Here is a 21,108-nt window from a genome sequence, read left to right on the forward strand (position 1 = left end):
CTTTTATCTATTATCTTATCGAACTAATGAATTTCCTAAATTTACAACAATAAAAAAACTTCTGAACAATCGTTATTCGACCTCAAGTTCCAAGAAAATACAAGAAAAGAACGGAGAAAGGGTAAGCACGATGAAAAGAGATCTCTGCGGGCGAGAAAGGAATCATTTCTCGGGAGCGGGTCATAAGAGGGCGAAAGATAAGTGGATGAAGGAAGGGAGGGAGATTCACACGCGACGATCGCGGATTTCAATTTACAAAAGGTGACTGCGAAATGTCATCGTCTCGCATTTCCCAGCCGATGATGCGATGCACGCGCTCCTCGTTTGCGCGTCTCGCCTCGAGCGGCAACACGCCTCACGTCGTTGGCACCACGTGCATGCACCGTTCGAAAATGCCAAAGTTTGCAAATCGAGAGGGCGCGCATGTCGTGTGTGCCGTGTACGCGAAAATGGTTCTACTCATTTCGAGCGAGACTCCGTTAATGCGACGTCTTATCGATCCTCCCTCGGCGAACGCGTGCGGGAGTTCACGACACGATGAAATAACGACGCGGTCATATCCGGATACACTATAAACCCGATAAAACGCAAACGTTAGAGAGGTCGATAGAAACACAACGATATGAAATAGGGGAGACGCTATTAGCGTCACTTAAACAGTTCGTAGAACCAATAGCGCGATAGTGATAGCGAGTTCCGCGAACAACAATAGCTTCAGTACTATTGCATTACAGAGTCATTTCGCAGTTTTAAACACTTTTTCAGTTTTAACGTTTTGGAAATTTATTTCGAGGCAATTGCGCATTACGCACGTAGGTTGCTCCGTGAGTTTCTGCAAAATCGTATAAGAGCACATTGAGAAAAAAGTTTTGTTAGACAAAACTTGTTGTTGTTAACAAAACACCAGTGACCGCAACAAATGGTTTGTTAATGTAGGGCAGCAAATAACTCCGTTGTAGTAATAAATGATTTGTTACTCATGATTGTTTATTCTAATTAACAATTTTATAATGGAAACAAATGATATCTCGTTATGTTAATCCAACAAATCATAAATTTTGGATTTGTTGGCAATACAGAATACGAGCAAAGGTTAGAAATTATGTATAAGCAAATCAGTTGTATTAACTCTTCTTCATCAACGTAAAATATATAGCAAAATATGTCAAATATTTGACTGGCCAGAATTAGATGAATTTATGTCTTTAATTTTATTGTCTAATTGTTAACAGTATTTGTCAGAATTAATCATTTGGCCAACGGAGAATAGCTCAAAATAAATTATTCCTTTGCAATCCCACTAAATGGCAAGCATCACCTTCTCAGGATTTGGCAAATTGGCTTTTACCATGGATCCTGCACGTTCATTTGCTTATTTTCAAGTACGTTTGCATTGAACATTATTATAGAGGATCCATTTTTCATCGCTACTCATCAGTTAATCTAAAAAGAACTCTTCATTTAATTAGCCAAGCAAGGAAAGCTGCAGAATCTCGATTCAATTAGTTCATTTCGGTTAACAAATGCGATGCCAATATCAGGCTTCAAAATGTATTCAATCTTTTTCTAAATGCCGAACTGCGGTCAATCTGTCAACATTAAGTCCTTCAACAACTTTTCCTGTTGAAATTCTTAAATTATTTTGCACTAAATTGCGCACAATATCATCAATGCCAGAAAGTTGACTAGGACGTGGCTGATCATCAAAATAGAAATCACCACGTCTAAATTTCGCAAATCATTTCTCAACAGTTCAAAATACTGCACGGTTACCGCAATTGGTGCACGGTTCTGATAAACATCTTGAATATTCTTTTTTTATGGCAGTTCCAACTATTATATTTTTCTGAAACTCATAAAGCATAACATGTCGCGTACCTTTTCTTTGTTCATCTCTAAAATTTTTTTCACAACGTAAATTCAAAATACACAAATCTGTCGCTCAATTGATAACTGAATATGTCTTTCCAACAATGTACAAACGTATACATAACAATCAATAACGCTACCATACAACTCTCCTAATGACATCTATTAGAGTCGGACACTAATTTTTACACTTATTTAATATTAAAACACTATTAGAGAGGTTTTACAATAAGATTTTTCAAGTACGGTGAACGTTAAAGTTACGTTATTGAGTCGAAAGATGGAACTGCGCATACATTCACCGTATCTGAGAAAGGTCATTGCAAAAACTCCCTATTATTAACATAAGCACTAGTAACGTCATGACAGCGATTGTTAGCGTTACCATCAAGCTCCGTGAACAATCTATAGCGCTAAATAACGTTAATATAAGGAAATGCAGTTTATGTACGAAAGCGTCTTATTAAAAAAAAGCAAGTAAAGGATTTTTTAGTTTTAGAAGTAAGTTTTATTTACTTTTACACAAAGTATTTCAAAAGTTTCAAAAGGTATATTAATTTATTTTTGTTTGTCATTTTTATACTACATTAAAATTAATATATTTGCATAGCACAGTTTGGATATAATCTTACTTTGTATATATTTTACTGCCATAATTTGAAAAATACGATTAGTCTCTTAAATCGTACTAATTAATCTATTAATTGCCTATATTATACCGGTACAAGTTAGGAATTTCCGAACAAAAAAATTTGTGAATATTGTTCTTAAAGTGTAGAAAATAGTTAATTTTTTTCTTTTGTATTACCTATTTTATTTTTTGTTTTGATTGAGAAATAGATTTTCGTTTAATTCAATTATTTATTTCTTAATTAAGTTTTCGAAAACGAAAATACTTTATTTTTGTAATTTTGATTTCGAAAATGTAATGAATAAATTCTGCAATTTTTAGCTACATAGTCAAAGAATGATTTTGTGAATAAAAAAATATCAACTTTTATGTAAAATAAATCTCATATAGGAACGAATATGATTTTAATAATTATTTTAATAAATAATTTTAATATTTATCTTTAGTTCTTCATACAAACTATGATTTTAATTAATTTCTTAATTAAGTTTCTAAAAATAAAAATATTTTATTTTTATAATTTTTATGCTTATTTTTTTAGATAAAAAATATATTTTTTAGTTTTTTACAAACTGCAATTCCAGTTAAACACGTATTTATTTAAATTGTAAATTTAATTATTTAAATTTCAGTTAAACACGTATTTATTTAAATTTGTATTTTATTTTCATCCCCTCTATTTTACAAATAATCACATCGATATGATAAAGGAAACACAACACAGCAATTTGGAAAATCCCGTGGCTCACACAATATAGGCAACTAGTTGCCAAAATTGTACCACTTGCAGAGATTTTAAAAAAGACATATCTGCAGTAGATATTGTTGTAAAAAAAATATCAAAAAGTTATAGAATATCACATACAAATCAAGAATAATTTCTAATTTCTAATTAGTTTTTATTCCAGTTTTATCAATTATTTGCGAATTATAAAAAAAATTGAAAACTGGCCCAATATATAGGCAATCTTTCCCTATATTACCGCGAGGCGACGGGAAAAGCCAAACATCCGGCGAGCGAAGAACGAGCGCGCGTATGTGGCAAGAGTCAGCCGGTGGTTAATTTACGGGCTGATTCGCGACCTTTATCGCCACCCGCAAAACCGAAGGCCACAGTCGCTAAATCACAGCGGGGTAGCGGGACGTGTGGAGCGTCGTCGTCGTCGTTGCGCTGCGCTGCGCAGAGGAGCTCGCCGTGGGTTTCATAAATGTCGGCACAGAGCGGAGGAATCTATTAGGGTTGCGCTCGCTTGCGCGCACACGCGCGGCGGAGCCGCGTGAAATTTAATCCTTAAACGCACGATTTTCTCTCTCGCGCACGCGCGCGCTGTCTCGCTAGTGTCGGCAGGCGAAAGGTGCATTCGACAGTGAATTGATAGCGTCCTCCTTTGTGCCACAAAGTGGTTAACGGGATCTAGCATATTTCGGCGCACGGTTCACTTTGATGTTTCCAAGTGGAAAATGCGCCTGCGCTTTATCCGTCTATGAAACTCGTCGCAATTATTGGGTTGGTCAAAAAGTCATTGCATTTATTTCCGATAGATGGCTTTAATTGTATGTCTAATCTATTGAATGCATCTATAAATTCATGAGCCCATGCACATTTGACAGCTGACATAGCTTCCATCAAAGGAAAAAGTACGCGAATCGATCAACAATTATTCTTTCTATACCGTTTTAGAAATGGAAAGTCAACACAAGAATTTTCGTCAAATTTTACTGTATTACTTCCGAAAAGGAAAGAACACTGTGTAGACTTGTGAAAAGTTGCGTAAAGTTTATGGTGGCGAAGCCACTAAAAGAATGCCAATGTCAACATTTGCTCGTTTGCTCGTTTCCATTCTGGTGACTACAGCGTGAAAGATGCACCTTGCTCAGATCGGCCATCGGAGATTGATGATGATAAAATAAAGACGTTAGTTAAAGCTAATCTCGACGTTTTATCATTTGTGAGCTCGCTGAGATACTAAAAATATCGATTAGAAGCGTTTACCTTGATTTGAAACAACTTGGTTACGTCAGTAAGCTCGATGTTTGAGTCTCGCACTGAAAGAAGTTCACTTCATAAAACGCAAAGACATCTGCGATCAACTTCTGAAACGTGAACAATCCGACCCATTTCTGAAACATATACGGCTTACTGGCGATGAAAAATGGATTGTTTACAACAATATGAAGCGAAAGCGATCGTGGAGCAAGTACGATGAGCCAGCCCAAAGCACATCAAAAGCAGACATCCACCAGAGAAAGGTGATGCTCTCAATCTGGTGGAATTGGAAGGGTGTGATGTTTTTCAAGCTCTTAGCTTTCAAGCTGTTTTTCAAGGAATCTTACGATCAATTCGGACGTGTACTGTCAACAGCTCGACAAATTGAACAAAGCAATAGCAGAAAACCGGGTAGAATTGATAAATCGTAAAGGAGTGGTCTTCCATTATGACAATCGATCACACATAAGTTTGATGACTCGCGAAAAATTGTTGGAGCTTGGTTGAGATGTGTTGCTTCATTCACCATTCGCCAGACCTTGCACCATCAGACTACCATTTGTTTCGGTCCTTGCAAAACTCCTTGAGTGGAAAAACGTTCGCTTCAGATGGTTCGCTTCAGTTCGCTATCGAAAGGCACTTGATTCAATTCTTCGCTAATACAGATAGGAAGTTTAGAATGGGATCATGAAGCTTGCCAAAAGATGACAGGTTATCGAACAAAAAGGGCAACATATCATTGATTAATGTTCATTCTTTGTACAAAATAAACGATTTTGAAAATCACTGAAAAACGCAATGAATTTTTGAAAAACTTATGCCGCCGTCGAACACTAAATACTCGGCCTGACCTGCTCGAGATGTTCTCGCGATAAAATTCACGGAACGTCGATGAATTCCATTCCTTGAATATCTAGATGTTGCAGCGTCATGATGGGAGGGAGAGAGAGAAATCGCAGTCGCACTCACGATATATGCGGCTTTTTTTGACACTTTGTGTGTTTGTGTGTGCGTTCGTATGATGCACCGTTAGTTTGTCAAGTGTAGCGCATGCCTTTGCAGTACGCTCACGTAGGTAAACTTTACGAACGCACTTTCGTAGGCACGAGCGTGCGCACGATCCGTAGGGCAGCCACCTCTTAATATTCCGTCCCTTTCGTGCCGCTCGATGGAATAATAAAGAGCCGACTAGGGAAAGAGGGAAAACGAGAGGGAGAAGGAGGGGAATGAAAGAGCTCGTGGAACCCTTTCACGGTATCATCGTGAACAATGAAGCCACACTTGACGGAAAATGAAATGGCGCAAAGCCAGGAAAACACACATGAGAAGAAGGAGAAAGAGAGTTTTCCAAGCATTACCGCTGCGTCACACGTTCGATAAATCTTCCGAAGCATCCATCTTATGCGCTAATTATGGCAGTATAGTAACAAATACGATTAGACACATGAATAGAATTAGAGGGACTCACCGAATCGGATTAGACGAAAAGAAAATGCTTAACATGATGCCTAAAACGCTTAGTTTAAAAGTTAATGTCGAGTTGAGATTAAAAAAATTAATTTTAATGTTAACGTAATACATACATAACGTTAACGTAATAGATACACACAATAATATTTAAATTATTAAATCCACTTGACTCTGTTATCTGTGAGGTCATTTGAAAATAATTATTTACTCAATTCCAATTTATAATGCGCAACAACTTTTACAAAGAATAGAAGATGAATGTCGAACGATACGTAATGCTCCAGGAATGTTTGAATGCGCAAAACAATCCGTGATACAAAGAATCCAGAATTGTATTGCTTTGTGCGACAGACATTTTAAGAATCTCATTTAATCTTTTGTTTTTTTCTTAATTTTTAAAATTCATTCAATTAGGTATTTTTTTTGTATGTATTTTCTACATTATAATTGAAATTAATTCTTTTAATCTTGATCGAGCATTGACTTTTTAACTAAGTGTTTTAGGCATTATGTTTGTAGGAACCTTTTTGTTTATCGTGATGAGAAAAATATAATTAACCCTTCCATTTTTAAAAACCCTTTTTACTTTTTTTACTAAAAACTATCTTTTTCAACCAATTAATTTTAACAACTTTTGTACGGAACATTTTTTTATTTACCTAATATTTCTTGAGATATTTAAGGAAAACTTAGTAACTTTTTCAACATTTAACTTACGATATCTCGCTAACTATTTGTCGGAAAAAAGTAGTACTAGACTTTCTTGCTCTACTTGATCTTAAGAATATATTGTTACAATAGCGCCCTGACTTTTGTTAATTTGATGATTTTGAAATTTCCAAAACTCAGTAAGTTAACAAAAGTCAGAGTACTATTATAACAATATATTCTTAAGATTAAATAGAGCAGAAAAGTCTAGTATCACTTTGGCGCCATCTGTAAACAAAATGATATAGTTGTTTTTTGTTCCCTTTGAACCATACAATTTTTGTCTGAAATGGCAACTGAAATGTTATCTTCTATATTTTTCGAGATTTTTGTTCATTTAAAATAAGACACCTTGTATATATCTATTTTTTTTTTTTGAGTAAATTTTCCAGCAATTCAATTTCAACAAATTTGAATTTAAAACACTTAATTTACTTTATTGCTTTTGCAAGCTACCCAACGATTTACGTATATATATGCACGAGCGATCTCATCCTCTCTTTTTTGTACTTTTATCTCTCGATGACCTATTCTACAAAGGAAAGTGGACTTTCCGATCACCAGGAAGCACTGTGTCTGTGAAGTTAGCACGTCAAACTACGTATTAATATGAAAAAAACAAGTAGAGTTCTAGTAGCACTTTTTATAGTTCTACAGTTCCCTTATAACGAAAAAAGTAGTTCTGCAACGTTACACCCAAAAAATCAAAAATAAAAATACAACGTGCTAGGTTTGCGAAGTTAGCACGTCACCTCTCCCTCTAAGGTACAAGAAGCAATCAAATATTTCAACTTCTGGCAATAATTCCCGTTAGTTTTACCAGAGTTCTGTCTTTGAGTGCAAGCATAAAATAAAATTTCAACATTTAACATTTTTTTTGTAAATTCTTTCATCAACAATTGTTTAAAAATATCTAACGACTGGAACTCTTTGTAAAACTGATCGCAGAGCATAGAACTCTGTGAAACGCATCTAGAACTGTCGTTAGAAGTCAAGAAATTGATCAGCACGTCGCTTTTATTTTGAACGACGCTTTTATTCTGGCACGTTTCATTAGCAATTGTTTAACAATGTTTAACGGCCAAAACTCTTCTTAAAAATGATCATGAGATATAGAATTATGCGAAAACTAATGAGAATTACCGCTAAATCTGCAGAAAATTATCAGGACGTCACTTTTTCTCCAGAGCATGCATTGCAGTATTTAAAATTTACAAAAAAAATGTTAAATGTTGAAATTTTTTTTTATGCTTGCATTCAGAGACAGAACTCTGGTAGAACTAACAGGAACTATTGCTAGAAGTTGAAACATTTGATTGCTTCTTGTACCTTAGAGGGAGAGGTGATGTGCTAACTTCGCGAACCTAGCACGTTGTATTTTTATTTTTGATTTTTTGGATATAACGTTGCAGTACTATTTTTTTCGTTATAAGGGAACTATAGAACTATAAAAAGTGCTAATAGAATTCTCACGCCCTATTATAATTTCTCCTGGACGCGAGTTAATCTTAATCCGATTCGTTCACCCCTCATTCATTGGTTACAGTAAACATTATACGTACCACAGATTACGTAAACAGCATAACAGTATATCATCATGATCGTATAAGTAATCCCATCGACTAAACTGTAATGTTCAGATACAAATAAATGAAAGAAAAACAATGCTCACTTGATAACGGATGATATCACACACGTACATATACACATACACATATAATTGTATGTTGTATAAAGCTTCGTAAGTAATAAACGAGCAATCTGCGGTGGTTCATATTGCTTTATCCGCACATAATCCGTTATCGTTTACCTTCTTCATAATTGTAATTTATAATTACTGACGTATGTGTGCGTAAGGCATTAGAAGGCACACGAGTGTTACTCTTAATCGACCGGCAGCGGCAATCGCGCAGCACGTTAAAATAATGTTACGTTAGACGCGATCAATGTGACGACAACATTCTTGCATCAGACCAAAGATAGCACCGATATATTATTAAGGCAAAACAAGATCGCGATAAATTGAAAGTCTTGCTGGGCGTAATTATAGCGATGTCCGATGTGATAATTTTGCGAAAGGTAAATATAGAAAACGAATCCGCTCTCGACGTATAATGCTCGTTTCATGCAAGCGCAATGAGGCGCGCCGCGCAATTAACGGTCATTTGCTCTTTTACAGCCCATTAAATATCAACTGTGTCCTTTTTTCATCGCGAGACTCACGACAGGATTCTGCATAATTATTCGCGGCCCGCGCAGCGCATCAATTTCATTTCCGATAAACGTTTAATCAGAAAAATCTAAATGCCCGTAAGAATGATAAAAGAAAATATATGTATATATACGAACAAATTGCACCGAACTTTCTATTTCTTTATTGTATTAGACGTTTCGGTTAATTATGAGGGCTCACGAGATGAATGAATTGCTTCTAAAGTTAAATCTTTTTTCTACCGTGGATTCCACTTATTATCAGAAGGACGGGAAAGGATTGCAGCAAGCAAAGTCGAAAAATATTTTTATTGAAATAGTTTAAATAATAAATAATATACAACCTATACATCGTCAATATTCAAAATTAACCAAAACACCTGATATATTATAATATATATATATTTTTTTTTATATTATAAATAAATATATATAATATATTATAATATTATATAATGTAATAATTTCTTTATTATGTAATGGTAAAGAAAAAAAGTGAGAAGATATGTTAATAAATTATTATTAAAAAATATAGCCTTTTTAGGTAGTTAATTATATAAATTTTATCAAACTTAATAAACTATTGTAAAATTAAATTTAAATTAATTAGCATTAAAACTACCAACTTGACCTGATTGATCTGCAACCTATTCCTATTGGAGTGATCGAAATGACAAGTTTTTAAAAAAATATGTTACGCAAAGATAAACATTATTATTTATATCTTTTAGTTTTATTCAACGTCCCTTAAAAATATAAAATATATCATTATACATATTGTATAAAATCGATATAATTTTTATAAAAATCATACACCGGTCACTTTAACCATATTAGTTTATTTCTAACGTTGATAAATATTTTATGAATATTTGTTATCTTTCGATACAAAAGAGTTGGGAAATTTTCGCGACAACGTAACAACTCGAGTATATGTACATATAATCTCGTATGTGTATATGTGTGTGTGTGTATGTGTGTATGTGTGTGAAGTATCTTTTCTCAGATCTAGTATATTTATCACGGCATTAACATAACACTCCGCCTTCCTTGCGACGGAACCACAATGTTCCACAATTACCCACGTATCACTTTGATGCATTGAGGATAGAATTTCCAACAGAAACGCAGAGAAGACAATGATAATAATTATATCGTGAACTGGAAGAAGCTGAGAGTTGAGATATCGTTGCCATTGAGATATTAACTTCTTAACCAGCAAGCTGAATTTCACAAAAGTGCTTAAGCTGACAAAAAAAGATTTTCAAAAGTTGAGCAATGTTATCAAAATTCTATATTTAAGGGTTTTTATGTTCACTGTTTACGAATATGAAGTCAAAATTTATTAAATTCAAAATAGAGGACCCAATATGACGACCAAAATTATAATTATAATTATAATTATAATTATAGTTATATTGTTATATATATATAATAATAAATATAAAATTATATAGTTATATATATAATTTTATTAAAATAAAACTATAAATTCTCTGTATATCTAATATTTTTAAGTTGTAAACAACAATTAAAATTACTAATTTAAAAATGGCAGATTCAATAAAATGTCCATAAACATTATTTTGTTTAATTATAATAGAACTCTGTAAACTATAAAAAATTACTTAATTATTATTTATATATTTCAGTTTTATTCAACGTCCTTTAAAAATATAAAATACATCATTATACCATGGTACATATTGTATAAAGCCGATGTAATTTTTATAAAAAATCATACACCTGTCACTTTAACCGTTTTAATAATAACCGTATAATAATAAAGGTACTCCGTACCTTAACTGGTAATTATTTACAAAACTTTTATGTTTTCTTCAATTTTAAATCGACCATATTACATTCGCCATTTTGAATTTTGAATTTTCAAACTCATCATTGAATAGAGCGATCTCAAAAACGTTTAAATATCCAACTGCAGAAATCTTGAACTATCAGAAATATCAAAACGCAATATTGTGTCCCGCCAATTTTGGATCATTTTTTTATGAATACAATATTGCGTTTCCGCCAGTTAAGAGGTTAACAATCCACATACATACACTCCTTTGCGTCCAAGAAACTCGCGCGTTTATAACAAATGAATAAGTAAATATTTGTTGATCTCAAATGTTAATTTTCTTTTTCACATTAATGATTCTCCCGTAAGGGATCTAATAGGAAATGAAACCTCGTGAAATTATTTATAGTAAGAAATAAGACTTTGGCACACAAATGATCATAACTATAGACGTGACACATAAATTTTAACTAAAAAATAAATCAGAGTATTGCTTTAGATCCATATACTCTACAAGAAAACAAAATCGACGATAGAGATCCGATTATCCGAGCAAAAGTAACCAAGATTTGAATAATTGAAATTGTAGTTATTCAATCTAATTTTCAGTCTAGTTCTAAATTCTAGTTACATGGTTATTTATATTTTCTTCAGGATAAAACAATCCTGAAACAATATCCTAATTGGTTATTCAACTTAAGACTTAAGACTCCTGGCCACTCGCCATAGACCTCTTGATTAATGATGTCAAAAACGAAAAATAGTACGCTCAAAAGCGAGAAAAAGTACGCTTCTGCAACGAAATGAAACGAAATAAAAAAGAATTACCCACAAAACGATACAATCAATCAAATCAATCAAAAGACTTGTAAAATAATCCGTACATACAATCAATCACGTGCTAACAATAATAATAATTTTTGCACTAACAATCAACAAATTACTGTAAAATTAAGGTGGTATGTAATCTACCTTCTTAACCTATCTTTCTTTATGTGATTCTGTTACGTTACTTCTACAATCATTTATCAATTGTTAGAATAAAAGAAAACTGTACGGCTATTTTACAGATCTCTCAATTGATTGCAAATATCATTTTATAAACATATTTTCTTTTTTTACATATTTTGCGGGAATTTTCTGAAGGCATTTTCTCTCTTCTGACGTCATAAATCAAGATAGCCGCGGTGAGTAGACAGAAGTCTCAAGTTCATGCTTCACGTTCACGATTACCACAATTTGTGTGCAAAAACTCTTATCATTTGTTTCCTAACCATCCTACGACCGTCGAGAAGCAAGCTTGTTCTAACCAAGCCGAGAGACATCGCGCCGCCACAGACCTCTTGATTAATGACGACAAAAGCGAGAAAAAGCATGCTCAAAATTCCTGCAAAAAACGATGAAATAAAAAGATTTATCCACAAAGCGACACAATCGGCCGAGCAGACTTGTAAAATAACACGTACAGATTTCCGTTTTGTTTCAACAATCAACAAATCACTATTTAAAACTAAATTAAAATGATTTGTGACTTACCTTTTTAATCCTCTATAACTCAATTTTTTACGTGTGTATAAGAAAAATTATGTAACGTGAAACAGTAAATATTAACCTCCAGATATAAATTAACGATTAATTTATAATTTTCAAAGATTTTATTCTAAACAAATGATTTGTCATTACAGGGTTAGAGGTACGATATTTATATATGTATATATAATTTAAGTTAATTTAATTTATTTATATACGGCGTTATAGAGAGCTAACCTATCTTTTCTTCTGTTACATCACTTTTGCACAATCATTTATTCATTGTTCTGAGCAAAAAGAAAAGTGTTCGGACTAGTTTACAGATCTCTCGATCTGCAATCTTTAATCTCTCGATCATGCATTGCATCTCACCGCATCATAATCAAGCCGACGGACTCGCGGTGCATTTGGAAAACCGGATGCAAAGCTGGCGCCTCCTCCCTCTCAGTGCGGCGCGCATCGAATTACGCGACGCATAATTGCGTCCGCACAGATACCAGAGCTGATAAACGCTCCAGCAACGAGCGGTGTGTCGTAACGCCTAACGATTTCATTCATTTCGCGACAAACGCGCGGCGGAATGAACCTGTTCCCTGACGACGACGATGATGACGACGACGACGACGACGACGACGACGACGACGACGACGACGAGCCCTGCGACGCCCGCGCCTCGCGCTCACGCGAATGTAAATCCACGCATATGGTCGCGCATGGTCGCGCATAGGCCGCGTCGCGAGCAACCAAGAGAAACGCGATATCTCGACACGCGTGCGCGCGCGCGTGAGCCCCGATAACGTCTGGAACACCGACCCCAAAGTCGTTTATCATTACGCGCCGGCCCGTAAAGTTCCCTTCGAGCGTGTCGAGATTGATCACCTCCCGCCTCGACTGGACTTATTGCCGGACTCCTCCCTCCTCTCCCGTGCTGGTTCTTTCGTCTGCTCCCTTTTCTCCCACTTTCGCGGAGGTCGATTTCCATAAACGCGCTTCGGTTATGCGCGAGACATCACTACGGGTCCTCGCTGAAGTACCGAGTATTAATACCCGTATTCATAGTCAGGCCTTATATTTGAGGCCTCCTTATATCCATCTTTAGATGTTGCACGGATTATTTTATTGGCTACAGACTATCTGAAGATAAACTTAAGGAAGTCTCAAATATAAGGCTTAACTATGAATACGGGTATAAGAAACTTGCCTTGGGGGGAAAGATGACGACGACCGGAGAAAAAAACCGCTCAAGAAAAGAATTGACTCGCCCGCCAAATTGATCCAGACTAGTGACCGGGGCTGGCGATGGGCAGGGAAGGGTTTTAGGGGAATCTGGGGTTGCTAGATTTGTAAGTTGGTAGGGACTGAAAATTTTGATGAGCAAAAAGAGCTCACTGGCTGGAATACGTCTGTCATCTTTCCGAATGTCAATTTTTAACTGCATGTATTATATATTTCACATATGTACATTTTACATGTGTATATTATTGATAAAAGTAACTACATATTAATACTCTGAAATAAATTATTTTTTGCACTACTACGAACAAAAGTGTTATTAGATAGTGACTATACGATAAGTCAGCATATTTGACGAGAGGAAAAAAGGAAAACTCCGCTACAGTAAATAGCGTCCTTAGCAGGACATGAAAATCTTGGCTAGAAAGAAGGACAATCCTGCCCAAAGTAGGACTTCTCTGGTAACCCTAGCTACGCAGCTTTTGAAAACGCACGGGAGGTGATCTTCCGTTTTTCGATGTCGTAAATCCTTCCAATTAAAAATTATACGTCTCTTCTTGATTGCCCTAAAGATCATGCTGTCATCGAAATATCAAAATATATACGTACGCATCTGAAATATCTAACTTAATCCGATGTGAACGCCCGAGAGAGCGTCTCTCTCTCTCTCTCTCTCTCTCTCTCTCTCTCTCTCTCTCTCTCTCTCTCTCTCTCTCTCTCTCTCTCTCTCTCTCTCTCTCTCTCCTCTCTCTCTCTCTCTCTCTCTCTCTCTCTCTCTCTCTCTCTCTCTCTCTCTCTCTCTCTCTCTCTCTCTCTCTCTCTCTCTCTCTCTTCTCTTCTCTCTCTCTCTCTCTCTCTCTCTCTCTCTCTCTTCCTCTCTCTCTCTCTCTCTTGCTCTGCGCCTCGCCGAGCGCGTCTTGACGGCGCATAGCCGGAGCAAGTGATTTTCCGACAATGTTGACAGCCGTTCATTAATCGCGATGTTCAAACGTTGCAACCTCCTGGCGGACATCGAGCGAGCGAGCGAGCGGGTGAGCGAACGAGAGATGTGATTAACAAGAGAAATGTGTTTCGGCGCGCGTTATCGCCTCGTTAACGATGTTAAAACCTTTACAGCCGCGCGCGTAAGGGCCGCGTGTTTCTCCGCGAGATAAGTCTCTCCGGCATATTTCTCTTTCTTTCCTCTAACCGACATTCACCGCGCGCTGATTTGTTGCATTAACGCGGCGGCCGCGTACATTACCGCGCGATTTTACGATTTCGTGTATCACTGTGCGTTGTATACTGTTGACGAGATAAAATCGCCTCCGAAGAGACTATTTGTTAATCCCCTTCCCCCCTCTCTCTCTCTCTCTCTCTCTCTCTCTTTCTCTCTCTCTTTCTCTCTCTCCCCCCCTCTCTCTCTTTGAGTGAGCACGCCGACTGCTTAAACTCCGGTGTATCGCGCGAACTTGCTATGAGTCGTTACTCTCTTCGTTGCTTTTGTGCTAATTAATTTGCTTCACGCTGTTGCATCAATTAGCGGTCAATCCTATTCGGAAGTGGCACGCAAATTACCGACAACCTGTTTGTTTCTTAATTTTTCTCCTGAGATGTGTTCATTAAGCTGAATATTGCAACGACGACTGAATAACCTCATCGTGAAAATAAATTAACAAATTAACAATATACTTACGCTAAGCTAAGTACATAAGCTAAATCGATTTTGTTAAGAAGTATCTGGAATGAACGTTTGAAGTTTTAATTGTATTATTTTTCTATAATTTAGAGAAAGATTTTATAATTCGTTCATGTTTCTTCAAAAATCATTAAAATACTGTTTAGTGACACTACAGGTTAGTTTTGTCTTTTCATTGGCGGATTAGTTCCGAGGAAGTTAACCCTTTGAGTGTGTGTTATGCAACGCGATCGCCCTGCTCGGCATTTTTCGCACGTGCAACTATCGTGAGTAGCATTCAAAACGGTTAAAAAATAATACTGCATACGTTTGGCACATAAACATGTAATATTAACTGCCAGCCATTAATTTCTAAAATGTTAGCAAATAACTGCTCGAACTGTCGACGTCAGCAGTAATTACGATATTCCAACATTCATTATGACTTTTCACTTTATCCGAAACTTGTTACAACTGATAATATATAGAATTTAGAATATACATATGCTTAGTATAAATATGGACTCATGTTAGCTGATTTAATTAAGGAGAACGCGATTATTACATAAATTGGGATACTGTCACTAATTAGAACATTCACTTTATTTTGTCGTTTGCGTTTCACTTTAATGTTTCTATAACTTCTATGCTATTTCCTAGAAAACATCATACTCATAAACGACAAATATTGTAAATAATCAATTAACGCAACATAAATATAATATAAATATCAATTTTATAAATTATAAAAAGCAATTGTCGATTATTTCGTAGCTGTAAAGGCCATCCGTTGCAACGGATTGAAAAAAATGTATGTCTTGTTTCTTATCTATATGACGCTGACTTGAAACCAAACAGGAATATCTAAAATTCAATAAAAAAAATATTGTTATAAAAATATTATGGAAATATAAACAGAAATTTTGCTGAAATTTTCATTACGAACGATTTCTGAGCGAAATTCTGTCTCCGAACTGAATTTTCATTCATCTACAGAATGTCCCATCGAAAGGTGTTGAAACTAATCAGCTGTCATTTTCAAATGGATACAGTTATTGAGAAAACAAAAATTGCGTTGAAAAGAGGAGATTCTGCAGTTTTTAATAGGTATAAATAAAATTTAATTAAATGTTTGTGTATAAATTTATTTTATTGATGAAAAATATTCTAATAATTAAATAAGCTAATGATAAATATTTTCAAAGTGCGCACCATCTGAATTTGTACAAAACTCAATTCTTTTACGAAAACTCATAAAAACTTTTTCTAACATGTCGTCTTTAACCTTTTCACTGCGGCGCGCTTTCGGAGCGAATCATCAATACAGACGGCGCGATATTCACATGTTAGTCTCTGCGACTGATTGTCCACTGACTACTGACCAAAACAGTATCTGGAGATTTGATACTATTCTTAGGGGTTGCAAAAATAAATAATTGCAAATAAATTAAAAATATCCAGTATTTGATCTATTTTAAGTGGTTTTCTAAATTATTTTTAATTTACTTAATTTGCACATTCCTTCAATAATAATTCGTGAAAAAAATGCAAAATTGATAATAAGGAACAAATTTATTTTGACAATTTTAACACAATGAGAACAAAGATAATATAAACAGATAAAGATAGTAGAAACAATTTAATAATTAATGAGAACAAAGATAATATGAACAAATAAAGATAGTAGAAACAATTTAATAATTAATGAGAACAAATATAATATAAACAAATAAAGATAGAAGAAACAATTTAATAATTAATTTGTGAGTGATATATTCTAAAACAGTTAAAATGTTACAGTAAGAAATATGTAAATGGCGTATATTTACGGCTTTCGTATATATTGATAGACTTGTGAGAGCGTATAGATACGCCTTTCGTGTATATGGACCGATTTGTGAGGGTGCATATATACGCCTTTAGCAATGAAAAAGTTAATGTTACTGACGACCTTTTTAATAGCTGCTACTAAATCTGGCACTGTTTTTGGATTTCCAACATAACAATTGTCTTTAATGTATCCCCAAAGAAAGAAGTCACATGGATTTAAATCCGGTGAGTGCGGTGGCCATTCTAGCCCTCCCTTATGCGTTAGGTCACTCCATTTTTTAGCAATAAATCTGCATTAAAATAATGTTTTGTGTTATTTTTAACAGAATTATCGATAATTTTATGCAGTATGGAACTATCCAAGACCGTAGACACGATCTGCCAGGTCCTTCTGTGTCTGTTGCTGTAGAAGAAAATATTGACGATATTAAGAATTATTTTGAACAGAATCCAAATGCTTTAATTCGGAAAGCTGCTCAAGCCCTTCAAATTTGGGCAAATTTGGGATATCCCAGGCCGATGACTCGAGTGCCATAAACTTATTGTTTCGAAGACCTCCTTGGTTCGGTGTGGTGTCGCTCTTGAAGCAATTGATGGGATGTTATTTTATACGGATGCATATTCAGGAAATGTTTTAAAATCCCATATAACGTTGTTTTGGATATTTGAAGGGCTTGAGCAGCTTTCCGAATTAAAGCATTTGGATTCTGTTCAAAATATCGTCTCTTAATATCGTCAATATTTTCTTCTACAGCAACAGACACAGAAGGACCTGGCAGATCGTGTCTACGGTCTTGGATAGTTCCATACTGCATAAAATTATCGATAATTCTGTTAAAAATAACACAAAACATTATTTTAATGCAGATTTATTGCTAAAAAATGGAGTGACCTAACGCATAAGTTTTAATAAATAATGAATTCTAACCTTTTCAGTGTGGTTTCGCTCTTAGCTTTATATGTTCCGTATTTAGTACAAAACCCCTTATAAGCACTGCTATTGCAATATATACTTTTCCTCTGGAAAAGAAGCACTCGATAAGATAGACCTTTTCTTCCGTCGTCAGATTATTCATTTTGACGCGCATGTACTTGCTTCTACCATAGCCAGAATAAAACTGCGGACTCTCAGATGGACGACCATTAACTGTAATACCAGTTCTGAAGTCATGGAGGGGAGAACCAATTGTTTAGTTTCAACATTTTCCCGTGGGACACCCTGTACAATTGTACATAATAGGTTAGATAGTTTCTATCCACTATACGATGTATAGGAGAAAAGATCGCACGAGATCGCAGCTGATACCAACCTATACCAACCTATATACCTAGACCAACCTATACGGTTTTTTACTATATGAATGATTTTTTTAAATCCTATTTAGTAGATCTTGAACAAATATGGACATTCTTTTTAATTATTCAATAAACATGTATGAGTTGAGTTACAATTTCATTCTAATTCATCATAGAGAAAAATGCGTAAAATATAACAAAATCTGGCAACGGATATGATAAAAATGTTCTTGAAGAACCATAGAATTGTGTACCATAAGATAGACAAGGATCGATAATTATTTATATAAAATACAGCGAACACAAATGGACGACTTATGCTTAACACATTTTACTTATCACAGAAACTCGAGACTTTATACGTTTACAGTATCTATATTACTCATTACTTTATGTTCTCTGCATTCGGATCATATATTAGAACTATCTTACAATACATTCTAGTAGATGAAGTTGTGAAATTCGAACTTTTATTTTTGGCTCGATGTTCACCTTTTTTACCGTTTCGATCCACTGTGCGGCGGTTCGCTAAAGTCCATATCAGACTATGGATTAGGATTGAGATTGGATTGAAATTTAACCAATTGGAAAAAAGAAAATAATCTGAAATATAGTAAACTTAGCCCTGATTGATTAAATTTCAATCCAATACTCAATCCCAATCCGTAGTCTAATACGAGCTTAACGCACACTAGTAGACGGTTCGTAAAACAGTGTGCCATTTGAAAGATGTGCTAATTGATTGAACTTTACTTACTAATTATGATAAAGAATAATTACTATTTCATTAAACTCTTCTTAGGAAATACGGATACTCAGCGGAAACGTTGACCCGTCAGTATCTTCAAAGACTTGTTTACTTTATCCTCTCTAATTTTTTTAAATAACTTTATTTATAACTCTTGTCACGACGAATTCAATAACTACATATCCAAAGTGATTAGAGGTCAAATAATAGAAAAAAAAACTCGGAAAAGAAAAAATAACCTAAAAAATAACCTGATGTAGATCACCTGATCTGATCTGTCTTAGATTAAATTATTATTTTTAGCGTAGAATCTGAGAAATTGTTTATGTTAATTCTCCAACTACTAAGAAAAATATGATGCAACGAATATACGAAGCGTATCAAATAATTTCAACGAGCGAATTACAAAGAGTGCTTAATAATTTTCAACGAAGATTACAGACTTGCGAGAGAACATCATTTTGAACACTTAAATTAATAGACTTCCCTATTTCAAAGAGAAAGCGCTTCTTTTCCTAAGATCTTTTGTTCTTATTAAAGATTTACTAATAAAGTTATTTTCTTCTTTGCGTTATTTTTTTCTTTTCTGAGTTTCTTTCACCGTGGGTATGTGGTCATTGAATTCGTCATAACAAGGACAAACGTAGGTATTCAAGCAATTATAATTCCATTTAAAAAATAATTCGACCTTTATTTTATTTTGACGTCAGTACCCAAAACCAAACTTTTCTTATGTCCCCTCAAAAATAACACAACCTAAACAAAATGAACTTCGATATCATTTAATTTTTGAGACATTTGACTTGCTACGTTGGAAATTTAGTACCCTGTATAACCAATCAATAATTAGTATTAAGTTTCTGACGCAAAAGAGAGATTCGACTTTGGCAACAAAAAACTTTCAATATTGCGCTGCTCCGTACCTAATGAGTTAAATATCATAGAAGAGAATGTCTCAGGAGTTTTCGATTCAATTTTTCATGAGAAGTAGCTCTGTATAAATACTATATAGCGCGCAAATTATCGGATGCTTTGTATACGGTAAAGTGGATTATAGTATCTCCGTTTCATAAATCAGTAAAATCTTACTCATTACTTAAATCGAGGAACAAACGGCGCTTATTTACAGCAAATTTCACTAAATACGATAACACCGTCTCTTCGTAATATCGCTTATTAATAACACAACGCTGCGCTGGTTTCTTTTTCCTTCGTTTTCTTTCCCGTCCATGTCTTATGCAAAATACAGCGCGTCGACAGACCGGTCGTAAACATTTATTCAGGGTCTCCCCTGTTTCCCAAGCCTCGCTCACCCCCGATTGAGAGATACTTCGCATTAGCGAACATGATAAGTTGCATATCCAGTTGCCGTAGCATACATCTGCTCGCGCGTGCAAGTCGCTCCACAGCGAATGAAACTGGACGGCGAGAGCAGCAGCAGCGCGGTTGGTTGCCCCCCTCGGAAGAAAAGCTTATGAATGAGCGGGTTCCCCATTCACTTTTAACCGAGGAGCAGCCATAACGAGCGGCACGCTATTCCGAAGCCGATGCCGCGATGCTCCGTGCGTCGCGTAGCACGCAGCGACGAGTATCTTCGCGCGCAATGCTGGCACAATAGTTCACCCATAATGTAGCAATGTTAATCCTCTATAACGCCATGCAACATTGAAATCGCATTTCGTGAGTGCAAAAAAAATTATACGTGAAACTGGCAAATATTAACCTCCAGATATAAATTATTAAATGATTCTAACAATTATTATTATATTAATTAACAATTCTAACAAATATAAATTAACGATTAATTTACAATTTTCAAATTTTATTCTAAAAAAACGGTTTGTAATTACCATATCGATATTCTTAAATTACTATTTCGATATTCTTAAATTAAATAAGGTGTTCGAAAAATAGTTTTAGGACCTAAAACGCAGATGGTGAATTTTATAAACTGAAGGAAGAAAATCCTAGTAACAAATATGGATCGAAAAATTAATATTGTCAAAGTTGTAAACGATTACTTATTTTAATTAAAGCAAATGACTCACTCGCTGTTGACGCCTTGGTATTCTCTTGTGGAATTTATCTATTTTTATCGGCGGTTATTTATCGGCGGAAAATACCATACTTAAAGTAA

General features: G+C 35.0%; 1 protein-coding gene across 1 annotated transcript in view; it reads right to left on the bottom strand.

Moving 5' to 3' along the window:
• The window catches only part of LOC105185970 (GAS2-like protein pickled eggs), a 205,275-nt gene that overhangs the window by 176,461 nt on the left and 7,706 nt on the right, over window positions 1-21,108 (bottom strand). The gene's annotated exons all lie outside the window — the stretch shown is intronic.

This window comes from Harpegnathos saltator, unplaced genomic scaffold (assembly GCF_003227715.2).
Source record: "Harpegnathos saltator strain DR-91 unplaced genomic scaffold, Hsal_v8.6 scaffold297, whole genome shotgun sequence".
In the NCBI taxonomy this organism is placed as follows: Eukaryota; Metazoa; Arthropoda; class Insecta; order Hymenoptera; family Formicidae; genus Harpegnathos; species Harpegnathos saltator.